The sequence below is a fragment of the Equus asinus genome, chromosome 8 (genome assembly GCF_041296235.1).
Source record: "Equus asinus isolate D_3611 breed Donkey chromosome 8, EquAss-T2T_v2, whole genome shotgun sequence".
In the NCBI taxonomy this organism is placed as follows: Eukaryota; Metazoa; Chordata; class Mammalia; order Perissodactyla; family Equidae; genus Equus; species Equus asinus.
In genome coordinates, this window is record NC_091797.1 from 83,247,536 (window position 1) to 83,262,780 (window position 15,245).

Below are 15,245 nucleotides of genomic sequence, written 5' to 3' on the forward strand. Positions count from 1 at the left end.
GACTTTTCGCTCGTTTGTCCTTTCTTGTTACTGGGGGAAACTAAAACAAACCTGATGATCTTCCATGAGCTGTAGGAAGCTGGGCCTGGCGGAATTGGTACCCTGGCCTGCAGTTACCCTGACGGTGGCTGACCATTTGGAGGGGAAAAGGGGCTTTGCCTTAATCTGATTGTTATTGTGCCCTACATGTCCTGAAAGATCGATCCCAGCCTACCTAACCGACCTTATGTTAGCAAACTATGGCCCCAAAATGGTTTTTACATTTTTAAATGATTGGAAAAAAAATCAAAAGAATATTTTCTGACATGTGAAAATTAGAAGAAATTCACATTTCAGTGTCCATAAATTAAGTTTTATTGGAACACTGCCACCCGTTTGTTTATTGTCTGTGGTTACTTTTGCATTATAACAGCAGAATTGAATAGTTGCAACAGATACTGTATGACTTGCGATGCCTAAAATATTTACTGTCTGGCCTATTACAGAAAAGTTTGCTAACTCCTGATTAAAACACCAAAGATATCCTTGCCTCAGAGTTCTTTGCATTCTGTGTCCCCTCTGCTTGGACTCCGTTTCTCTTTAATTCTCTCTCTCCTGTCACTCACTGTCAGTTCAAATGTCATCTCAGAGAGCCTTCATCTCCCTGACCAGCTTAACTAATAGTACTCCCAACACACATTGCCCAAAGGATGTATTTAGGGTCTTTAGCAAGAGACATCTCTTTCTCCTGGTGAACAGAGCCCCATACCGGGGAACTGGGCTTATGGGGCAGAGTAGACTCAGAACATATGGTACAATATGTGCCCCTTAAAAGGAAGCCACTTGAGAGGTAGAATGACAGCCAGTGAAGGCAAACTTTTTTTAGACTGTGGGCTATGGGATTTTGTAGCTCAGACAGAGCTGAATCAGCATTTTCAAAATCTCTCTGTCATGAGGAGCTCAAGAGAGTTCTCTATGCTCTCCATCTTTTGGACTGGTAAGTTTATGGATTCCAATTCTCTGGTGAAGTTCTCTTTTCATTTATTTTCTCCATCTTTTCTTTGTTTTTCTTGAACATATTAATCATGGTGGTTTTAAAGGCCTTGTCTAATTCCAATACCTCGGTCACCTGCAGAGTCTGTTTCTATCAACTGTTTTTCTCTCTGTTTTCAGTGGTGTGGTCCTGTCTCTTGGCAGGTCTTGTAATTTTTGTTGAATGCTAGACATTGTGTATGAAAAAAATAGACTCCAGGTCATGATCCAACCGTGGAGAGAGCTCACCCTTTCTCTGCAAGACAGATGGCATGGGGACTGATAATCTGGCTTCAATCAGAGGCTGAGTTGAGTGGAGGCTGGGTTACAGTTCTGATGAGACACCATCTAACATTGACACCCATTTCTAAGGCTTGGCCTTTCAGGGATGCCAACTTCAAAACTTTCAAAGGATGAGAACTTTGGGTGTTCACCGAGGCCCCTCCCCTCTTGTCCTGAGCTCTAATCTTTGTCTGCATATCATGGGAAGACTGCTGAAAACTCTCCTTTGTTTTTCAGGGACTTCCTGCTTGGCTTCTTAGCCTATCAGCCTGCACTATTTCAGAATTTGCCAAATGTCTTAAGGGAAAGTTGCCATCTATCAAGCTCACTTTTCTGCCCCTCCCTTCTCTCTGGAATCTCAGCCTCTCAAGTCCCCAGTTTTGTCTCTCCAGCCCTGAGACTGCCAAAAGTTCTGCTGGTTTCTCTGTCCCCCAGCAGCAGCCCCTTCACCTGGGAAAAATCTAGACTCCATGTGCCCAGATTTGCAAATGTCCCCAGGGAAAAAGTAGCTGTAGAATGTCAGCTCACTTCAACAGAGTTCCTCTCTCTCCAGAATCGTGTCCTCTTCAGTCCTGGTTGCTTCAGCAGCTCTCTGAATGTCATTAAGCAGATGATGATGATGATGATTTGATCTGACTTTTCTAGTTCTTTTCTGAGGAAGTGGAAGTTTAAACAATGAAAGTAGCCCATAGGTCAGAAATCATCCGCTGACAGGGCTGTAAGCAGCACCCAAATGTATCTGTTTGACCCCTCTGCTTTTTTTCAGTTGATTGCTGTAGTGGACATTTGTTATGCTTTGCATCCACCCAGACTCCTTTGAATATCTTTCCTACGTTTGGAAAATATCCCGCATTATAAGTCCCACCTCTCCATAAGAGAAACCCAAACACCTATCCAGAACCTTCCTTGCAACCAGGTGTCATGAGATCTAAGCTCTACCATTAGACACATCACATGAGATTTCTACTGGGAAGTAGGCCACAAAGCAGAGGAATCTATCTGATAGTGAGCATAGCAGCCAATGCACCTGCTTCCAGGTGTCCCGCCCCTGTGTAAGCTTGGTGTCCATCCTGAGAGGCATGGCATGGTATTCTTAGGGGTGGCCGCATGGAGTGGTTTCGACATCATTCTTGGCTGCATAGTCTGGGCCCAGCTCTTTTGTCCTCCTGGAGATTCTATAGGCTTTCTAACCATCTGCCTTAGTCTGCTCAGGCTGCCATAACAAAATAGCATAGATGGGTGGCTTTACAACAGAAGTTTATTTCTCACAGTTCTGGAGGCTGGAAGTCTGAGGTCAGGGTGCCAGCATGTTCAGGTTCTGGTGAGATTCCGGGATTGCAGATGGCGCCTTCTTGCCATGTACTCACATGTGGCTCACGTGGCTTCTCATAAGACCACAGCCCTATTTGATAAGGGCCTCACCCTTTGACTTTAACCAACCTTAATTACCTCCTAAAAACTGTAAGGATACATGGGGGGTTAGGACTTCAACATATGAATTTGATTCCATCCATAGTCCCGCCCTGTTAAAGCACTTCTGCTTAAACCACCAGGAATAGGTTGTGTCGTTTGCAACAAAGAACCCTGACTAATATCTTGCCAATAATTCCAAAATCAGGAGATACTACAAAAAAATGAAGATTTCTGGCCTTTCTGGGAAAACGGGAAGATCTGGCCACCTTGGGCAACAATTGGCTGGATATGAGGCAACTGTCCTTTTCAGGGGACCCAGGCTCTCCAGTTCACCACCTCCCCCCCGCCCTGCACCTGCCCCCTTGATTCACTATTTAGATGACCTGCCTGGCCCCCAGAGGCATTTGTGTTTGCTGCCCCTGGTATGGCTTAAGGTGGTTTGCACCTCAAACCAGGAAGAAGCTCACCAATTTCAAGTGTGGAGAACTGGAGCTAACTGATGAGAATTGTGTTGTTGTTATTGTTGTTGTATTTCATCCCATACTGCCTCTGAATGACTCATGTCTCACGGTGGCTTTATCAATAGTAGAAATAAATTATTGTCACTGGGCTACTGAATGAGTTGAACTTGGCAATATCTCATTGACTCCATAGCTTTTAGTTCAACTCTAAGAGCAGTGTCATATTCAGGTGTTAGAAGTCCGGTCCAGTTCAATCAAAACTTCATTCTCATATCCGGTTTAATACCTTCTTCCCCACCCCCACAGGTTGGACCCACGGATGGCTCAGGAATCTGCACTGGAGACGAGGGTAGGTGTGTCCTTTCCTGCCTCCTCTCCAGCTCACCTGGAGCAGAGGGATGAGTGGAAAAGGGACCCTCAGCTGAGAACAGGTGAATAAAGGTATAGTACTCTCTTGGGTGTCAAATGTCCCCTCTATCTCCTGGCTCTATCTCATATGCTGGCTCTTTTACATGAGTTGCACTGGAGGATCTTTGGAGACCCCCATGGGGACTCAGTGCACACCCTGGGTGACCCCTTGCACACCCCTTTTCCATTCAGACCCCAGGATGCACCCCATATTCTCTTCTCCCCTTGCCTGGCAGGCTGCCCTCTTGGCTGAGGCCTTTCAGGATGACTCAAGCCTAAGTACATACTCCCTGGCCCACGAGACACAGGCTGCACCTTTGCCCTGCTGCCTTCTCTCCTCTCTGCCATCACAGGCAGCCCCAGGCAGCCTTCAGCCAGCAGGGAGGTGCCAGCCACCCCGCCTTGGTGCTCCCAGTCTCAAAAACGATTCTTCTTTGAACTCTCCTCTCTTGGCTTGGGGGTTGTAAAGGGAGAGGGAAACCTCCCTACAAAGACCTGTCAGATAAAATCTTGACCTTGTCTTATATGGGCTGGAGGTTGATGGTTATTGATGGTCAAAGGACCAGTCTGGCCACCTCTTAAAAAAGGAGGAAGTATTGTTACCCAAAGCCCTCCCCTTTGAAGCTTTAGCTGAAGTTCTGGGTCAACAGGAAAGGTCTCATTCTACATCCTGTTATATTAGTGATGAGCTGGCCCCAATATTTTCTAAGTTGCATTGTGAATAGGGACCCAAGTTGGGAAATGGCAGATTAGGAGGTAGAGGGGTGGCTGATGCCCCTGAAACTGAACAAATCTAACATTGACTTCCCCTTGAAGGGCTCAACATAATGCCCTTCCCAGGGCATTTCTTTCTTTTTTCCTGTTTCTACTGATTCTTTGAGGGGGAAAAAAATTTCAGAATGCTAGCCCCCAGATACAACCAAATCTTCCATCGCTGCTAGAGGATTATTACTGTGCTGTTCTAACTCATTGATCCCCAAAACATAAATGGCTTTTTAAAAATACCTTTGATGAGTGCAGGCAGAATGTTCTTATCTTTAACCTTGTGAAGTTTTCCCAACATCTGAAAACTGACTTTTTCTAGAGTTCTCCTTTTGGCCTCTTGCCTCTTTGTCTCCTAATTTTCCAGTGCGAGCAAAACAACCAGATCATTCTCTTGATGGCGAGATAATTTGAGCTCACGGTAATGGACAATTTAGTCCAGTGATTTATGCTGGCTTTACAAATTAAGCACTCAGTGATGCACTGTGAATTTTCAGATATAGCACCCTCAGGATGGGAGAGGATGCATACTGTGGCACTCTCCAAGTACTTAGAGATGCGCAGCAAAGGAGTGACATTGCAAATTGCAATAAAGTCATGCCATCCACCAAACTTGCTTACTTCTTCCGCCATCTTGTCTATGAAGTTCTGCATTATCCCAAATGGTGTCTTTGCATGAATCAGAAAAAGCCATCTGCTCTGCAAAGATGCCAGGGGGCACAACTGGGGGACAGAGTGTAGTCTGGATTTCAGACTTGCCCCCGAGTCTGGGCACCTTATGAAGGAAAAAACCTTCCTGGCATTCATTTTCAGCAGCCCTGATGAAGTTCCCAGTTCTTTTGTTTTTATTGTGGCAAAATATATGTAACAAAATTTACCGCTAGTGCCATTTAGTACATTCACAATGTTGTGCAACCATTACTACTATCTACTTCCATAACGTTTTCATCATCTCAAAAGAAAACCCTGTACACATTTAGCAGTCACTCCACATTCCTCCCTTCTCCTCGCCTCTGGCCACCACTAATCTGCTTTCTGTCTCTATAGATTTACCTATTCTGGATATTCCATATAAGTGGAGTCGTACAATATTTGTCCTTTTGTGTCTGGCTTATTTCACGTAGCATAATGTTTTCAAGGTTCATTCATGTTTTAGTGTGCATCAGTACTTCATCACTTTTCATGGCTGCATAATATTCCATTGTTTGCTTGGCACCATCCTTTTTTCTCAGCTCTGCTTTCTGCTGTGTTGACTTTGTTTTTAGGTGGCTTTTCCCTAGGATGTGGCAAAGATGGCCATAGAGAACTTAGCAAGCCCATCAGAAATAGAGTCCCTTTCTTCTTAGTTCCAACTATGTTCTAACTAGTTCCAACTTAGTTCCAGCTTGTTCTAACATAAGTTGCAGGATTGACTGTATGCTAACTTGGTTTAGGCCAGCTTCTCCTGAGCCCGTCACGTCAGCCAGGAGGCTGGAACGTGTGGATGGGCCAGGCCTGTGTTGTGGGGCCACCCTGGAGCCTGGGAAGTGGCATTGACTCTACCCAAACCATGTGGTATGAGATTAGGGGAGGGCTGGTCCCCCAAAGGAAAAGGGGAATGCTGCTATCAGAAGAAGAGCGGGTGGATGTTGGGCAGACAAGAGCATCAGCAATCTTCCACCATCCTTGAGGGAGTCATGGTCTAACGGGGGAGGCTCACGCAAACAAATTCTGTAATGATGATATGCTCTGGGAATAAAGGAGAGGAGTCCTTCAGCCCTGTGCAAGGGACGGGGGTGGCGAGCACTCTGGGAAGGCTCTGTTGAGGTGGTGATTCTGAAGCTGAGACTTCAGAAGAATTGGGAATCCTCACGCACACACAGAAGAACCAGATTGTGCCAAACCACAGAGACCTGAAATCATTGGTGATTACAGACAACTGCAAGGAATGTATACTTGTCACAATGATTTTTAAAGTCACGATCGAAATACTAAAACCGTTAGGCCTTGCCTTGGGAAGGCTCCTGCTGGTGAAGGGTGTGTGGTACTGTCAGTCTGTCCTCTGCAGGTTAACTTAAGCCGCCTCTGTAGGGTGACCAACCATCTGGGGTTACCTGGGTCCCAGGGGTTTCCTGGGATGTGGGGCCTTCAGTGCTAAAACCAGGACAGTACAAGGCAAACTAGGACAATTTGGTCACCGTAGAGTTAAGGCCTCAACTCATGAGCACCTGTGGTGTGCTTAGAGTTGGGATGTTACAGGGGCATACACTGTCATGTAAGAATGGTCCCTGTGTAGAAACAAAACTTGCACACAAATGTTCGTGGCGGCACTATTCACAACAGCCAAAAGGAGGAGACAACCCGACTAACCATTATCTACTGAGTGGATGAACAAAATGTGGCCTATCCATCCACTGGGATTCTATTCAGCCATAAAAAGGAATGAGGCGCTGATGCGTGCTACAACATGGACGAACTTGAAAACCTGACGCTAAAGGAAAGAAGCCAGACATGAAAGGCTGCATACTTCATGATTCCCTCGAAAAGAAATGTCCAGGATAGGCAACTCCATAGAGAGAGAAAGCCGATTGGTGGCTGCCAGGGGCTGGGGGAGGGGAGAATGGGGAGTGACTGCTTGACAGGTGTAAGCCTTCTGTCTGAGGTGATGGAAAGTTCTAGAACTAGAAAGAGGTGATGGTTGCACAACACCATAAATGTACTTAATGCCACTGCATGGTACCCTTTAAAATGGTTAAAATGGTAAATTTTATGTTAAGTGTATTTTACCACAATAAAAAAGAAGAATGGTGCTTTCCAAAAGGTGTTCAACTGGGTGAACTGAAACGCAGCCGACGGGGCCACATTTGACCTGCAAGTGAGTTTCCTTTGGCTGCATGGAGTTTTAAAAGAATTTGAATTTGTGACTTACTTTTCTAAAATGGGATATTTCACATTAAAAAATTCTGATGACCAATTTATTTGGAAAACCCTGGTCCCACTGGAGCCGCATTTGCCCCTGGCAAGGTCAGGAGGAGTGTGGAGTGGCTGCTCTATTTTGGGGCTATGGCCGTCCCCCAGCCCTCACCTGGGATCTTTCCCTGGTGTGCTGTACCTGCCCGGTCCTCTTAGGCACTAAAGTGTAGGATTTCCAATCCTTGCACAAAGCAATTAGAAGACAGGCAGATAATAATAAAGTATGGAAATCAGGCCAACTCTATGGTGACTTCCGTCTTCATTTCTTTGTCAATGAGATGTCAGTGGATTATCGTTTCCCCCAAAATGTTATATGACTGTCAAAAAGATAAGGAAATTTCCCCTTAAGTCAGTGATTCATGACCTGAGCTGCACGTGGGAATCACCTGGGAAACTTTTTAAAATGTCGATGCCTGGGTCCTACCCCCAGAAATTCTGGTTTATTTGGTCTGGGGTGCGACCAGGGCACTGGGACTTTTAAAAGCTCCCCAGCTGATTCTAATATGCAGTCAGAGATGAGAACTCCTGCTTTACAGCTTCCTTTTAGAGAGTTGCCCTTTTTTGCCTTCAGATGTCACAGATCAAACTACACACAAGTTGATAATCTTTATCGTTTTTATTGAAATATCTTTTGTTGTTCTCGGTATCCACCCCTACAGACACACACTATCTCCAGCTGCCCACCAGTCCTCTTGACGATACAAGAAACGTATAAATAATCTTTTTTTTTTTGAAGGGGAGTCCATTGCTTCATTATCAAAAACAGCATCTACAGCACCTCGTAAAATCTGAAAGTTAACAACACTTCTGTTTAATCGGTGTGAAGGCTCTAGCCTGTAGTGGGCTGGAGTCTAAGGAAGAGATGTGATAAAGCACGCGGGCTGTTTAACCGGCTGGAGTCTTAATGGTTTGTTGTGTGAATGCGTGTTCAGAGTGCTCATGCCTTTCTAAAGAGCAACGTGACGCAGGCACTGACATCCTGGCCATGCATCTTCCATGTGCTCCTGCTTGTGGGCTCTCTTCTACCAGACCTCTTCAGCGGTACAAAAAAGCGTGTGCTGGCAGGAAAAACAAAACCTGCTCGGTCGTCTGGACATATTCGAGGCACGCTACCTGCCCTGGTACAGACCTTTCTGGCAGTCAGCAGTGCCTGGCTGGAGAGGAAGCCCGCACCTGCCCTCCAGCTCACATGTGGGCCATCTGTCTGGTCAGTAAAAGCAGAATGCGCCTCCTCTTCACACCCCGTCACAGCTGTCTGCATCTTGCCTTGTGGCACCGTGTTGGCTCCGCTTCCAGCACCCATCTGTGACTTGGGGGAGAAAAAGAAAAGAAAAAGAAAAAAGGAATGCGTGTGGTGAGTGAACGAAATTGTCCGGATGATCCTGGATAAGCATCGCGTCATCCAAAATTTGATTGCCGTCTGAAAGAGACAGACCCTGCGTGTCTTCAGCCTTGTTTTGTACTTGAGTCTGAAAAATGGAACAAAAGGTCCTTTACAAGTCCCTTCTGCGATTTTTGGAGTTTCCTTTTCTTTGAAGAAACGGGGGGGGAAATTAGAAATGCTGAGCAGGACAGATCACAGGTTTTCCCCTGTCTTGCGCTTTTGTGCCCAGAATCAGATAAATCAGTACCAGTTTAGTTTTCTTGGTAAACTGAGAACACTTTGCATTTTCATCATGAGAAGTACAAACGTTGGCCTTCAGTTTTTAAAGACAGACCTGGTCCACGGTTTCAAGCGAGCTAGGTCAGTAGTCCTCAACCCTGGGATGTTTACCTAGTCATTGATTCATTCTTTCATTCAGTTCAGATATCAGTTAATTTCCGACGATAACTAAAGAGTCTGGTTTCCTGATAGGATGACAAGAAGATGTAGAAGTGGAGGGCGTGATGCTCTTTCATCGTCAGAGTTGAAGTCCAGGAGAGTGTTGGCTCTGAGCCAGATGGCCAGGTTCAAATCCCGGCTCTGCCACCTTCTGGCCGTGCAACCTTAGACAAGTGACTTCACCTCTCTGTGCCCAGCTTTCCTCACCTGTAAAATCAGGGTCATGATCGCATCTGCCTCCCAGGGTCATCCTGAGGATTAAATGACTCAACATGTGTGAAGTTCTTAGAACACAACCTGAAAATGAAATGCAGCTGCTGCTGGCCTTGGAAGCAAAGCCCACTGTCGTAACACAGAAGCAGAAACGCTTCTGTGGCGTGACGGATTTACATACGTGTAGCGTTCTTAGTAATCTATTTAAAAAAATCTATGTTGGGTTAAAATGGGAAGATCCAGTTCAGAATTTCGGCGAGTGCCATATGCCAACCGGTTGCATCAGAACCACCTGGGTAGCTTTGCAAAATCTCGGGTCCCACCCCAGACCTCCCGAGGCTCTCTGGGGTAAAAGTCCTGGGAATCTGCATTTTTACCAAGCACCTAACTTTACTTGGGTAAAGTTAGAAAATATGAATGGAGTTAAACAGCGATGCCTGTGGAGCTGAGATACTGCTCTTACAAATCCAGTTGTGTCCTCAAAGCTTCATTCAAGTATTACCTTTATTCACAATTTTGTCCAATTATTTTATAATCTGTCACAGCGTACGCTTGTCATTTTCTGTAAAATGACTTACTATTTTTACAAAAGTACATTTATTTTCAAAGGGAAATTTATTTCATTAGTGCAAATGAAAATAGATATCTTGCCATAATTAGAGGATAACTGTAAAAGTAAATACAATTTTTAAAAATAGTTTTGTTAAATTCTACCTGGACACTGTTACCTGCTGAGGCCCTGAATCTGCAGCAAGATCTTTGTTGAAAAAGAAGAATGAGCAAGTGTTAGAGAGGAGGGACAGACTTGCCAGCCCCACACGGAGACTCTCCCTTGATGCAGTAATTGAAAGGGGACTGACTTCCTCACTGGGTGACTCAGTGCCATTTAAGGTTGGGTCTAGGTACCACCTAAAGTCATTTCCCAGTGAGTCAAAGTACACAAAAGTGCAGCAAAGTCTTCATCTGAAAGCTTACTGACTCTGGATTTGCAAAAATTAAGAACAAAATAAAAACGAGAAAAGACCCTAGTCGGCCTGGTTCATGTGGTCCATACTTCTGTCTCCAGCACTTGCCTCAGATGGTGAGGGTGTCAGACAGATCCGGATTAGATCCAGCCACCCACTCACTGCCCATGCTTCGTGACCTTGGACACATCTCCAGAATCGTTCCTTTCTGCAACGTGAAATGAGATGATACTTGTTCAAGCCAAGATGAAATAAAATGGTGTGTGAAAAGCCCTAACGCAGAGGATGACGCATGGTTGATGTTCAATAAATGGTAGCTTTTAAAAATTACTAAAACTTCATGTTTTTAACCATTTTTGATAGAACTCTTTGTAAAATACTATGCTACTTCCTAAATCCAGTGTAACTGCTCGATGACTCAGGGTTATCATTTTGAATGTCTCTGCGTCATTTTATTGTCATTGGGTGCATTTCTAACAGCTTCCCTTATTCCCCCTCTGATTTGGCCATTTCATGTCCACAGTGGGCTGATAATGAAGCCAAATGCCCACCAATAGAGAACTGGTTAAACCATAGCAAAATTACTTAGGTAGCCAATGAATATACCAATATAGTATAAAATATATAATCAATCAATATATATAATATAAAAGCAAAAATATATCCCAATAGTAATAAAAAAATACAGATTTACACAATGAGATATTTTTTGTCCATGAGCATAGCAAATATTAAAAAGTGCAATATTATCTAAAGTTGGTGAGAATATGGCAATAAGCACTTTCATACAGTAATGGTGGGACTAAAAATTGGTACAACCCTTCTGCAGGGCATATACCCTTTGACCCAGCAATCTCGTTTCTAAAAATCTATGTAACAGAATCTCCTCCACACGGGCACAAGATTGTATGTGCTAAACCACAAGTGTCGGTGAGGATGTGGAGAAGATGGAACTCCTGTGCATTGCTAGTGGGAATGTGAAATGGTACAGCTGCTGTGAAAGACAGTATGGTGGTTCTTCAAAGAATTAAACAGAATTACCATATGATTCAGCAATTCCACTTTGGGGTGTATACCCAAAAGAATCGGAAGCAAGGACTCTAACGGATATCTGTCCATGAATGTTCTTAGCAGCATTGTTCATAATAGCCAAGAGGTGGAAACAACCAGAGTGTCTATCGATGGATGAATACATAAACAAAATGTATCATATACATATGATGGAATATTATGCAGCCATGAAAAGGAATGAAGTACTGACACATGCTACAACATGGATGAGCCTTGAAACACTATGCTAAGTTTATTTAACTTAGTCGAACATAAGAGGACAAACACCACTTATATGCAATAACTGGCATGATCAAATTCATAGAGGCAGAAAGTAGAATTGTGGCTGCCAGGGGCTGGGATAGGGGGCAATGAGGAGATATTGTTTAATGGATACAGAGTTTCAGTTTGGGAAGATGAAAAGTTCTGGAGATGATGGTGGTGATGGTTGCACAACAATGTGAATGTGCTTAATGCCACTGAGCTATACACTTATAAATGGTTAAAATGAGAAACTTTATGTTAAGTATATTTTACCACAACTGAAAAAAAAGAATGCAGTGGTAAGCCAAAAAATTTCTCTTTTGAACAGAAGTTTGGTGCCCTGGGGACCTTTTTCTTCTTATTTCATTTTCTAGACTACGTGTAATAGAAGAACGGAGAATATCACCAATCTGGTCTAAGCAGAACGTTACTGAGTTTGTCTTTTTTCCACTCTGTTTCTCCTATTCATCTTCATTCTCATAAAAACGCTAAAGGAAAACTGCTAACATTTATTAAACAGTTGATAAATAGGCAATTAGACATTGTGATAAGTATGCTCTTCACAAAATTTATAGATTATGAAAATTCAATAAAATAATATGTATAAAGTGCTTAGCTCAGTACCCTAGTTGTCATTGTTGTTATTTTTGTCTCATTCAATTCTCAAATCATTCCTGTGACATAAGTATTATATTGATAGTCCCATTCTATAGGCAAGAAAAACCAAGGTTCAGAGAAGTTAAGTGATTTGTCCAAGGTCACACAGCACATGGCAGAGTTGTGGCTAAAAAGCAGGCTATCAGACTACAACGTCTATGTGCTTGACGGCTGTGCTGAGAACACTGTCTTCAATTCCATGAGAAGATTCTAATGCTTCCTAAAAGTACACTAAAGCAAGTTTAATTTTTTAAATTTCAAAATATCATTTACTTACTTATTACTATAGTCAAATATACTATAGTATAAATTAATATCTTCAAAGTATTAAATGATTTATTCAAAATAATATAGTTGAAAAGCACATGGTTTAAAAGACCACTCTATCTTACCCGTCCCCATTTTACCTTTCATGTCCGATTCCCCGGGGGCAGCCACCCTCAAACCTTCTACCTTTTCCCCTCCTGCTTGTCACCATCCTTCTAAATAAGACACTTACACTGCAATTTCTTGATGGGTCCATTTTAGAATGTCTATTGGCTCATTTCTCCCACACTAACACCACTCCTTAGTTACCCTCCTCCTATCTTCAAGATCATTACACCACAGTTTGGGAGTGGGAAATGTTTATATTTCATTTATATTATGACCTTATAAATATTGTTTACTACCAAACCAAGTAGCTGTGCTATGGCTCTGCCTCCTTTCTTGTACAGCTCTTTGCTTTCCCTAGAATTAATAATTGACTTGTGTTTTTTCCAAAGGTATGCTTTTTGGTGAGGAAGATTGGCCCTGAGCTAACATATGTTGCCAATCTTCCTCTCTATTTTTTTTTTCTCCCTAAATCCCCAGTACGTAGTTGTATATCCTAGTTATAAGTCCTTCTAGTTCCTCTGTGTGGGACGCTGCCACAGCATGGCTTGATGAGTGGTGTGTAGGTCTGCGCCCAGGATCCGAACCAGCGAACCCCGGGCTCCCAAAGTGGAGTGCACGAACTTGACTACTCAGCTGCAGGGCCAGCCCCCAACTTGGTTTTTTATTGCTCTGGTTTTCTAGGTATTCTTTCTAAGAATTTTCCAAGTGCTCCAACATCTCTGCTGCGGGCTCATCAATATTTTCTCTAGATTCAAAGAATCAGCTTCATGTTTTTCCTGGAGACTTCCTCCCAGAGTCTCTGTTTTCTTGCTCCCGTCTGGGGACAAGTTGCTCTGTAGGGCTGCTGGCCAGCTGTCATTTTGAATCATCTCTTTACCGGTGTTCTCAAAATTCCCTTTGCCTCACTCATTTTGAATCTTGCTCTTTCTTACTTTACTCTTTCATTTCATTGGAGCACATTTCCAAAAGCATACTAAAAGAAGATAAATGAGAAGTAATTCTTTTTGAATTCTCTACTTGCCTGAAGATGTCTTTGTTCTAACTGTATACTTCAGTGGTATTCTGGCTGGGTATAGATTTCTAGGTTGGAAAGCTGGTGACTGTGCTCCCCTTGGGTGTGGCGCATCTGTGTCTAACACATAACTTTTTTATTGCTTAATATTGTTTTAGTGGGGTTTCTGGAAGAAGAAAAGACAAATGTAGGATATTTAGTCTGCCATGTTTCATGGGCAATCCCTCCAAAAGCCTTTCGTCTCCCAGTATTTGTGGGAGTCTCTCATCCACTGTTGGCTCTCCTCCTGTCCTCTTTGCTGCTGTGAGTTAACACTTTTTCATCCCTTTATTGGCTTTTAGCCAGATTTGGGGAGGAAGAGGAAATAAATGCGTCTCCCAATGTGCTATTTTTTTTTCATTGTGGTCACAATAGTTTATAACATTGTGAAATTTCAGTTGTGCATTATTATTTGTCAGACACCATATAAATGTGCTCCTTCAACCCTTGTACCCACCCCCACGCCCCTTCCCCCTGGTAACCACTAAATTGTTCTCTTTGTCCATAAGTTTGTTTATATTCCACATATGAGTGAAATCATACAGTGTTTGTCTTTCTCTGTCTTATTTCACTTAACATAATACCCTCAAGGTCCATCCATGTGGTTGCGAATGGGACAATTTTGTCCTTTTTTATGGCTGCATAATATTCTATCGTATATACGTACCACATCTTCTTTATTTGTTCATCAGTCGATGGGCACTTGGGTTGCTTCCACATCTTGGCTATTGTGAATAATGCTGCAGTGAACATACGGGTCCATAAGTCTCTTTGTATTGTTGATTCCAAGTTTTTTAGATAAATACCTAGTAGTGGGATAGCTGGATCATGTGGTATTTCTATTTTTAATTTTTTGAGAAATCCCCATACTGTCTTCCATAGTGGCTGCACCGGTTTGCATTCCCACCAGCAGTGTATGAGGGTTCCCTTTTTTCCACAACCTCTCCAACATTTATTATTTTTTGTCTTGGTGATTGTAGCCATTCTAATAGGCATAAGGTGATATGTAAGTGTAGTTTTGATTTGCATTTCCCTGACGATTAGTGATGTTGAGCATCTTTTCATGTGCCTGTTGGCCATCTGTATATCTTCTTTGGAAAAATGTCCGTTCATATCCTCTGCCCACTTTTTGATTGGGTTGTTTGTTTTTTTGTAGTTCAGTTGTGTGAGTTCTTTATATATTATGGAGATTAACCCTTTGTTAGATATATGATTTGCAAATATTTTCTCCCAGTTGGTGGGTTGTTTTTTCATTTTGATCCTGGCTTCCTTTGCCTTCCAGAAGCTGTTTAGCCTGATGAAGTCCCACTTGTTTATTTTTTCTTTTGTTTCCCTTATCCGAGTAGACATGGTATTCAAAAAGATCCTTTTAAGTCTGATGTCAAAGAGTGTACTGTCTATATTTTCCTCAAGAAGTTTTATGGTTTCAGGTCTTACCTTCAAGTCTTTAATCCATTTTGAGTTAATTTTTGCGTTTGGTGAAAGATAATGGTCTACTTTCATTCTTTTGCATGTGGCTGACCAGTTTTCCCAGCACCATTTATTGAAGAGACTTTCCT